Source organism: Carassius gibelio, chromosome B23 (genome assembly GCF_023724105.1).
Source record: "Carassius gibelio isolate Cgi1373 ecotype wild population from Czech Republic chromosome B23, carGib1.2-hapl.c, whole genome shotgun sequence".
NCBI lineage: Eukaryota > Metazoa > Chordata > Actinopteri > Cypriniformes > Cyprinidae > Carassius > Carassius gibelio.
Genome location: NC_068418.1, coordinates 15477538 through 15489075, shown reverse-complemented (window position 1 = coordinate 15489075; position 11538 = coordinate 15477538).

Sequence of the window (11538 nt, the reverse complement as noted above, 5' to 3'; positions counted from 1 at the left end):
TGTGGGAGTGACGTGTATGGGAATAAAATGCTGTGACTTCAGATACGGGCCAAACTGTGTCCTGGTGGTTGGAATGGTGTCTGCATTCCGTGTTTGGAGCCAAACAGGAAGTGTGATAGAGCGTCTGTGGCACTGTGGCCTCGGTACCATCTGCTGCTCCAACTCGCCCCCCCTTCCCTGGGAGAAACACTGGGGCATCGCTGCTGCCAGGTATTAATAAACCTGGGATAAGTACAGTCTGACCCTTTTTAGTCTGGGTTGATTTGATGAGAAAAATGGGTCAGAAGCGTAATTATAGGACAATGCCTGTCCTATAATGCATGTTTTACTGCTACTGCAAGATCCATACTGGGTTTATCACTGTGGTCCTTAGTAAACTTGCAGCAATGGTTAAAATTGCCATTTCATCGACACCAAACCAAAAGAATGCTCCTTTTATTTCATATTACAGTAGATTATTTATCATGATCATGAATGTTATTAAACTAGTGGTGTTGTACCTGATGGCCTTGTGTACAGTGGCCGAGAGAGCTCAATGCACTGCAAATAGAAAAAAACCTGCAAATTAAGAAAACAACTTCATCAATTTGACAACATGTGCTGCAAATACTCGCGACACACAAAGAAACGCGCTACAGATAAACTTATTTGGTTGTGTTGTGAGCATTTGCAGCACCTGCTGTCAAACTGATGAAGATGTTTTCTTGATTTGCTGGTGCTTTTTCTATTTGCATATGTTTTCTGAAGTTTTCTGTGAGCTCTCTCGGCCACCATACTTGTGAGGAGTGTGCTGACATATAGTGCCATGGTGCTACAGGTGAGTTTGAATCCCAACTGTAGGACCTTTCCTGATCCTGTCCCTATCTCTCCGCCACTTCGCTTTCTGTCAGCTCTGATCTGTCCTATTAAATAAATGCAAAAATGCAAAAAATAATCCTATATATATATATATATATATATATATATATATATATATATATTAGCCAGTGGAACAGTAGCTATTTAAATCATTGTATTTCTTATATTTCTTGTATTTATTATAGAAATGGCAACTAGCTAAAAGAAACAATATATTTTATTTTATTATTTTATTATATATAATTTTTTTTTATTATTTTATTGTTTTAGTATTAGTCATTAATAATAACCCTGGATGTTGACATTAGTAATGTCATTTATGTAAATAAGTAACACATTTGCTTCACTATCCCGAGTTTTGTGCAAATGACATAATAAAAAACGAATAATAAATAAAATCGTCACTTCACAGTTTATTTAAAAGTTTAGTTTGTGCCTGTCAATTTTACATTTGGTGTCAAAGTCTATACAATATTGTTAAAGAGTCAGTTTTTTATCTACAGGTAAAAAAAAAATACTATATTGATAATCATATTATAATGGGGATTAATTGGTTTGGGAATCGCTGACCCTTAAAGCATTATTAATTTGATGTTTAGTAAATATATTTACTATTAAAATTCTCTCAATACTGTTTTATGTACTGCTTTTTCTGCAAACAAACTCTTCTCTCAGTCAGACATAAAAGGATATTTACAGTATTGTGATGTTTGAAAAACAGCTCGTTTTTTATATGCGTATCAAACATTGCAGTGACTTATGACACAGTCATCAACTTCCTTCTGAATGTAATTACTCTTTAAAATGCAAACAATTTATTTCTTAATTTTAAATGCGTTCTTTGCACAATTGAGCTCCTTAACGCCATGCTAAAATAGGAGGGATAATGTAGGCCATATGTTCCAGCCAGCTCAAGGGCACAGCTAGAGCACTACCACCCAGAAGAGGGGCAGGCCGGGTGAACTCACGCCTGGTGCACCCCTGAGCGTTAAGTGGCAAATCCCAGTCATGGAAAAGAGTGTAATTACCACAAATGGCTGCCAGAGCCCACTTGAAAGTGGAAAACAGTGAACAAGACTGATTAATGAAGAGGCTGTTTGTTCAAGTGTCCCGTTTAATTAGGCAGTCAATTTATCATTTTTAGCAGCAGTAATTACTCTGCTTTTTCAATATGTGTGAGGTGTGTATGGGTGATGCTGTGATGGTCAGGCCGTTGAATGATAGCTGAAGCGTGTAGGGAGGTTGTGGTTAAAACAGCTGCAGCTTGTCCGGTATATTCCTCTGATTCATCAAAACTAGCTGACTCACTACAGTAATGTCTGACTCGGTCGAAACTAACTGTAAGTCTTGCAACAATTTTTTTGTGTTAATCATTCGGCATGAGCTAAGTGTTGTAAGAGGGAAAATGATACAGCATTTTTGATGACATGCTTTTGACTTTAAGGTTTTTTTAAGGACATTTTTGAAGTCGTTGGCTCTGTATAAGCCCTGAGGCTGTTGTGTCGAGGATAACAAAGAGTGGAAATTCATTTTAATACACCAGCAGAAAGCTTTGTATTCGAGAGAGAAAAAAAATAATGAGATAATCAGAGTGATTTTCACAGTCACTATCACAATCACTATCAACAATCAAATCGTGAGAGTCATTATTATGGGAGTTGGACTACAAGAAAAAGAACTGTATCATAAGAGTCATTCTTGTGGGAGTTGGGCTGGTTGTGCTGTATGTGTTTCATTCCCTAAAAAGAACCAAATCATAAAAGTCATTATTTTCGGAGTTGGACTACCTTGGCTGTGTGCTGTATGTGTTTGATTCACTAAGAATAAGCTGAGTCATAAGAGTCATTTGTTCAGAAGTTGGACTGCACTGGTTGTGGTTTATGTGTTTGATACACTCAAATGAACAGAATCATAAGAGTCATTCTAGTAGGGGTTGGACTGGTTGTGCTGTATTTGTTTGATTCAATGACAAGAATCAGATCATATGAATCATTCTTGTTGGAGTTGGACTATACTGGTTGCGCTTTATGTGTTTGATTCACTAAAATCTACCAAATCATAAGAGTCATTCATGTGGGAGCTTGACTACATTGGTTGTGCTTTATGTGTTGGATGCACTTAAAAAGATGTATTTTAAAGAGTCATTTGTTTGGAAGTTGGAATGCACTGGTTAAACTTTATGTGTTAGATTCACTAGAAAGAACCAGATCATAAGAGTCATTCTTGTAGGAGTTGGATTACATTGGTTGCACTTTGTGTTTAATTCACTAAAAAAAAAACCAGTTATATTTGTTTGGGAGTTAGACTATATTGTTGCACTGTAAATTCAGAGTTTTTGTGCAAGAAACTCTGCAAGAGTATTTAACTAAGATTAGGGACATTGTTTTCATCTGCAATATGTCTCTAAAATGTTTCCTGTCAGAAGACAAATAGATGATTAGAAAATGTATTTAAGATGTTTGATCTGGAATCTATGTAAACCAATCTTTTAAAGATGTTTATCAGCTTGTACAAAACAGATGTTGTGCTGTTTTTTAGTCCTTGACAGGCGTGTGTGAAAAAAATGTATGGAAAATACCAGTGTTATCTACAAAAATATATGTTCCATGGAAAAAAGCACATGCTGTAGGTTAAGTGTTAAATTAATAAATAATGACAGATCTTTTTTTTTTTTTTTTTAAGTGGACCATCCCTTTATGAGCATAAAGTAGCAATGCTACTTTTAAAAGTCCCTTGTCTGAATCATGCCACTATAAAGCATTTAAGCTTTTACAGCATGAAAGAGTGTGGTCTGATGACTGTGCTACTGTGCAAAGTTCCACTTCTGAATCATATCGGAAAAAATAAATATATGTATCACAGTACATGGCCATAAAAGCATAAAACCTAATTCTGACTTTGTTATAAACAAATATTTACAACCATGGTGGAGCTGATATCAGCCGACCTTATCAAATTACACTGTTAGACTAAGGCAAAGCTTTATAAATGCAGCTTCAATAGACAGACATAAGTAACGTCCTCAAATGCACCCCGCAGCTGCAGTGGTCAAACATTTGTTTCAATTCTCTGACATGGCTAGAAATACCACATTAGATTTTCATCCCAGGCAGACCTTAATTCTTTCTCTTGTCTTTGTTATACGAGTGCTGATGGAGAACATGTGCTCAAGGGCAGGAGGCAGAGGAAAGAGTTGGTAGCTGATGTGAACGGGCCTGCTTCCTGTGGCAGAATTATTCACAGCCCTTTGCGGTTCACGGCTTTTCCCATCGGCTAGACATCACAGAGCCTAGCCAGACACCACAACATGCTGTTTTTCTGCTATTTTCACTGCATTGACCGCAAACTGTAATTTAGCTGCATTAATCCATGCGAAAGAGTGTGGCGGAAGGGATTGCGTGGGCAGGACCTGCTGCACGTCTCTCACCCTGGATCGGCGGGAAGATGTCTGGTCTCCCCTGCTTTGGGTTTGGAGCTGCTGAATATGACCAGGCCCTAGTGAAATGGGCGACTGCATGCTGAGCCACTTAGGTCTCTCAGTGTGCTACAATTGCCTTGGTCTGGAAAATCATTACAGATTGTGTTTTGGCATTCTAAAAAATATTTGTGCTCTTAAAATGTGATGTATCGGAATAGGCCCAAATTGAGGGGTTATGGTTGTGCTGGTTAGCATAGTCCAGGGATAGGCAACATCAGTCCTGGATTGCCGCTGTCCTGCAGAGTTTAGCTCTAACCCTAATCAAACACACCTGAACAAGCTAATGTCTTCAGCATTACTAAGGCTACAGACAAGTGAGGTTTTTTTCAGGGTTGTAGCTAAACTCTGCAGGACATTGGTACTCCAGGACCGACGTTGCCTATCCCTGGCATAGTCCCATTAGCTGCTGAAAGATGCTGTAACTGCACTATATAGCTGGGAAAAGATGTGCGTGAAAGGTTTTCTACATTGATAAGCCACGTATGCGGTATTGTCAATGGCAATAAATTTACATTTTCTTTTAAAGGGAAAGTTCACCCAGAAATAAAAAAATCTGTTATTTATTTACCATGAAATTGTTCCAAACCTGTATGTTTTGACAGTAGCCACTGACTTCTATAGGATGTAAAAAAAAAAAAAAAAAAAAAAAACTATAAATGTCAATGGCTACTGTTAACAACTTTTGTTAAAAACATAAAGGTTTGGAACTATGTAAGGGTAAGTAAATGATGACAGAAATGCATTTATTTATTTATTTATTTGGTTAACTTAAATTTTAAATATGATATACGAATAATCACCTCAATGTATTATAGTTAATTATATAAATTATATTGTAAACAAAAATAGTAAATTCAAGGCATGCATTGTTATGTCATGAACTGGTTTTATGCTTTTTTGTCTTATGTCTTATTTCAAACTAGTTTGAAGAAAACCTCCAAAATACAAATTAAAGTGTTTATTTTATAACACTTATATCTATTTGCATCTGAAGATTTCAATTTACAATACATATTTTTAAAGGCCTGTTTGTATATAGGGTTACTTTTCAACTAAGTGTAATGGTGCAATGCTTCATATTTAGCAGTTTGCAAATTAGGGCTAATTTTGGTTATAACTAGTCTTCGTTGTAAAGCACTGATGGTGCATAAATGGAAATACTAACAGCTAGGTTTCTCCAGGTATTATTTCCCTCTTTTGCCCAAACACCAGATCAGAAGCCGAGATTGTTAGACCTTGGGATTGTTCGGTTTAATCTTCTGTAATATAGACCTTCCTATTTGATGTAATCCGAGCATGGTTCTGCCTCAGTCTCTGCTCACAAGCATTTGATTTTGAGAATCATGCTCTGGAGTATCTCAAGTTTTACTGAGGGGCATTGAAAGTAACTCTAGACAGAAAGACTAGTGTGTTTGCAGTCAGAGGTGTGGACAGATATGGGTGTAACATGATATGCATGTAGGTGGGTGCCTGTAAGGCCTTTTAATGGGCTTGGCAGCAATAGTTATAGCTTGGTTATATGTGAGATGGTTAAGATTAGCTATCATGAACTGTCCTTTTAAGGTTCACTTGAACTAGTCCCTGCTAACTACTAACTGCTGTCATCCTGAGGGCTTGTTTTGCAATTATATTATAAAACTAGGAGGAATGACCTGTATACTGTTATATACTGTATATAGCAAAAAGTAGAGCACAGATATAGAGTCACACTAAGATTTTCGGCCTTTGAATCTTGGCATTAATTGCATCAGTTAAAATGTAAGATCTGAAGCTGAAGTGTGATGGCAAACACATTCATAGCAGACACTATTTTTTACATATGGGGTAAAGGTCAGTTTTCACATAACTGGGACAGATTGTGTCATTATGAGATGTCAAGGTTTATTTATTATTTCCTCTGATTAATGGAAAGAAGTACGTGTTTTTATTGACACTGGGGTGGGCTGGAGTGTAAGACTCAAATGATATAATCAGAGAGGGGTGTTTCAAAGAAACCCGGTTCATTTTGTCAGATTAACATGTTTTGTCAGGTCAACACATTGAAATGACCTTTTCTTAAAACAGATGTCATTTCTTGGAACCCAAAAGATGGTAAACAACAGACATAGAGAAATAATTGTTATGGGGCAGAGATCAGTCATCCCATAGATATTATCTGACAGAGTCATTACTGTCACACTCATTTATCCTTCAGTCCATGATAATTTACTCATATGGCCAGGCTAAATGTAGAGATCTTTGTAAATCACATGATTGTCATGAAACTCTCTAGAAGTTGCAGGACAGTCAACATGAGGAATCGAATGTAGCCATAGTATTATGCGTTATTACAAAGAGTGTATATATATATATATATATATATATACACACAACATTATGGGTGTGTTAACTTATATGCATATTGTTTTGTAATTGCATGTGAAATTTTGAATAAGAAAAACTTAAATATTATTTTCTTGTAAAATGTACTACAATAATGTTTATTTAGAATTTTGAAAAATCTTGTTTACAGTGTAGTTCAGACTTAAAATGTTTTGTCAAGGTTTGTTTGGTTCTCTTTTTGCTGTGTACAGTAATTAAAATTTGATTTGACTGACTATAAAATTTGGTCACCAAGTCAGTCTCTTTTTATGCCTGTAAAACTCTTAAATGTTATATCACCTTGGCTGTCCTATAAGTTTCTTTAGTTCATTGAGCTCAATCCTTTTTATTGGATCACTGGCATCCAGTTTTTTGATTGGGCGGATTGATTACAAACACAGGATAGGAAATAATAGCAGACAATACTTTGGAGAAGCATAGCCTCCAAAAATGATATTTTTTACACATGCAAAATAGAATCTTTATTCTGTTTCAGTCTTTTGATGAAACTGTTATTGTAAATTAAATTCAGTTCTGTCAATTTTGAGTCCTGTGCTCAAATCACAAACAGTAAATCAAAGCTTGTGTAACAAAAACAAGGCAGGCTGTACAGGATTCTTGGAAACGGCTGGTTTTCCAGATAATAGCTGCATCTCCTGTGTTTATGTGCTCTTTGTGGAACCCCTGCTACAAGTCAATAAGACCTCATGAATTAAGGCTCTTGTTCAGAAATGTGGGCCTTAAATGAAGTCAAAAGGCTTTATTAAATTAATTAATTTACGATTTACGCGCAAACATTCCCATTGCTCCAAGTCATGCCTTCTGGATCTCTTTGGAATTTAACAAAAAGATTTTCACACTGTACTATTCTTTAAAAAATTTTGATGCCTAAATTAAATGTATTTTTACTTTAAACTTTATTTTATTTATTTATTTTAACATTAATTAAACCAAAAAGTTGTTTATATTTTGTCATATTTCATTCTATATTTTATTTAAAATAATTAAATACGACTTATAAACACTTGTGTTTCTTGACATGATCTGGAGGACATCAGAGTGACCTTAAACTGAAAGATCTGCGTTTTTAAGAACATGGTTTAGTTTTTCGTTTTAGGTTTGGAGATCCATGATGCAACAATAAAGGTATTGAGTTGAAATCTAGACCATCATTCCAGTGTTAAGCTTAAAAATGACCTCTGACCTTTTGTATTCATAAACAAGTGACAGGACATCATATGGCCAGGGGAAATTTTCGAGCTGATACGTTGTGCGGCATGAGACAGTAAACAAATAATGACCTCAGGATAAAGGAACTGAGAAGAAGAGGTTCTTTCTGTTCTATTTAATAGGCATTAGCGTAAACAGCCTAATTTAATTTAATGAGCAATTATTGGCTGAGTGCAGGAAAACACATTTGTACACTTTCAGACAAACACACAGTTGAACTGCTGAGACCGTGGCAGATGTTTTAGACTTTCTCTTCACAAACCTCAAGGACATTTTCTGTGAATGATTTCGAAATGATGACTCCAGAACGCATACAGGATCCAGTTGTTTTCTCTTACTGGATGAATATTACCCTAAGCTCACACAATAGTGTTTTTTGTTGGGAATGTGGCCACATGGAAACCATGTACAGAGCCATGGGTTCACGCACAACTGGGACAAAAGCGATGATTTTATTCAAGTGGAGGGGAAATAGAGATCAGCACATTATTTACAGGATGACAGTAAATGTTTGTGAATAGGGGTTATTGTTATGGTAATTCATTCAAGAGTATATGTGGCCAAGGTGAGATCATGTTTCTGAGACAGAATAGAGGGCATGCCACTACAAATAGCATCACGGTTCACTGCAGAGGGGAACACAGTCTAGTTTGGATGTGGAGAAAAAGGCTTCAACAGCATTAAAGGAACAATAAGAAATGAAAACTCTGTCATCACTTTAATTCCTTCCAAACCTATATGACTTACTTTATTGTGTGGAACACAAAAGATTAATCTTATGAAGAACATCCTGACTAGTCTTTCATAATGAAAGAGAATGAGGAGTGGGGCTGTTCAGTTCCAAAATAACAAGAAGTACCATAAAACTATCGTTAAAGTAGTCCATATGACTACATTTTATAGTCTTTTTTTCGGGAACAAACCAAAAAGTAACTCACAATTACTCGGTTTTACAATCCTTAAACTGTTCATATGAACTCATTGGATTTATCAACAATAGCGGAGTCAGATTATGTCCACTATGACTACATTGCCTCAAAACTGTCTTTAATAAAGCTTGCAGACAGTCTTGGTAAAATGATAGACTAATTCATTATGTTAAGGAGTAAAATGTTATGGACATTTTTACGAGAAACAAGAGGTTTCTTTAAGGAGCATTGTTTCCAAGAAAGCCTGCTGTGGTTTGGCGGCTATAGCTACGAATAAGATGGGCTTTCCCTTCCCAGAGCTCCCACTGAACTGCACTTTGAAGAACCCTCCTGCTAGGGCTATGTCAATTCCATCTTTTTGAAAACAGTTTACTCTGTTATTAAAACTAATCCATGTTGTGTAATTTTGAACTTATTGGGATCATTTAGTAATAAAGTAATTGTACCTTTGCAATTTTAACTGGCATTTTCTTTTAATCATCAGAGGTTCTTTATAGGCGTCTATGGTTCCATGAAGAAACTTTAACATCCATGGGACCTTCCCTTATGAAAATTAACCAATATTTTACTACAGATAAAACCAAAATAACATGCTTACTATAGTTAAGCCATGGTAACCACAAAATAACCATGGTTTTGCTACACTAACTATATAATCATGGTATTTGTATAGGAAACTGTGGTTATACAAATGGTAATCAATATGACAAAAATCATGGTTACTTCATTTTTACTACAATAAAACCATGGTTAGTTTTCATTCTTGTTTTTGTTTCAGGGTTTCCATTACACACACCCCAAAAAAAAAAAAAAAAAAAAGTACACTAAGGAAAATAAAAGTAAGTACAGTTCGCTGAAAGGCTCTTTGGGGAACCAAAAATGGTTCTTCTGTGGCATTGCTGTGAAAACCCCCTTTTGGAACCTTATTTTTTTTTTTTAGAAGGCCAAGGGAGAGGATTTATTTAGTTACCCATCAACATTAATGCTGACATAGTCAGTTACTTTGACATTCACTGCACCAAAGCGTAATGACCTAGTGCAAAAAAGTGCAGCAGTACTTTGCTTACATAGCGGCAAACTTATCATGCTATCTATTTTGACAGCATCACATCATAACAGTCATCTGATAGTAAGAGTCGCCGCCGGGTCAGTGGTATTATCCCTGGCCCAACTGAATAAACAGGGCACTCAGTTCCATGCTGGTGCAGCTAGCTCTCATGCTAGAGCCGCTATTATCATGGCATGCTCCATTGCTAACTGGAAACATTAGTCTGCTGTAACAGCAAACTCTAGAGGGCTGTCAAACTGGTTGTTTAACAAGCAGGTGGTGAGGTCCTTTTCTCCTAAACCTCATTCTGTTTGAGTCTCAGCCCCACTTACCGTCTCCCAGCAACCCAGCACCACAGCCACCAAACATGTCCTGCATACTTGAAAAAATAAATAAAAAGAAGGCAGTCTCAATTTATGTGAGGGGATTACAACAGTCGGAAAACTGTCTGCGACACTCCGTAAGTGGACTGAAGAGCTCATAGCGACATGTTCAGCAATTCCATGCCCATGTTTGCCCAGAAAATGACATAGAGTCATGTCGAGCCCACTGAAATATATGCGGTTATTAATGTTTTGAGCCCCTCCTACTTCTGGGCTAATCTGAGGAGTCACAGGAGAAAATGTGGGAATTCTCGATGATTACATGAGTTATGAAATTGAAGGAGCATGTTGATTTATAGACAATATTATAAAGGAAAGGAAAGGATGTGATGTGTGGCCAAGTATGGTGTCCCATACTTGGAATTTGGGCTCTGCCTTTAACCCATCCAAGTGCACACACAGTGCAATGAGTAGTGAACAACCATGCACACACACCCAGAGCAGTGGACAGCCAATGGGGAGCAGTTGGGGGTTTGGTGCCTTGCTAAAGGGTCTCACTTCAGTCATGGTATTGAAAGTGGAGAGAGCGCTGGTTATTCACTCCCCTTACCAACAATTCCTGCTGGACCTGAGACTCAAACACACAACCTTCGGGTTACAAGTCCGACTCTCTATCCATTAGACCATGATTGATTTATATTATCAATATTATCAATATTCTATATATAGAGATCAGTTAGCTGAAATCAAGTTTCCCAGGTGAATGCAGCATGGAGGTCACAGTTGCCATATTGTTGCTTATTAGAGTTGAAATCAACAGTGAATGTTTGTATCAACGATTTGGTCCACCATTGTCCACCAAGTTCCCCAAAGTGTTTCCACTGGTGGAAGATACTTATTGTGCCTGATTAGAAATCCTAACAAATCCCTTAGGCTGCACCCTATATTGCAAAAAAACTTTGTGGCTGGTAAAAAATATGTTTTTAATACTCTGCATACTCCCAATTTACTGCATCCTTCACGTTGTCATTGTCATGTGACCAGTGTCAGTTGCTTCCTCCCGTGGCTTCATAGTGTCTATCAGAGGTGCCTTTAGTTAGTGCAGACTTTTCCCAGACACATCCTGGCCAGGAATTCTATGATGCCTAAAAAAATCCAGGTTTTGTTTTTGTTTTTATAGTTGCTGAAGGTAATGTTTATAAAGTAGTTTGACCAATAATAGGCAGGCATTGTATATAATCAACCAATAGTGGTGTGTGGGAATGTGGGATCTATAGTGAACGGTCAAAGCGATGCAAATACGCATATACA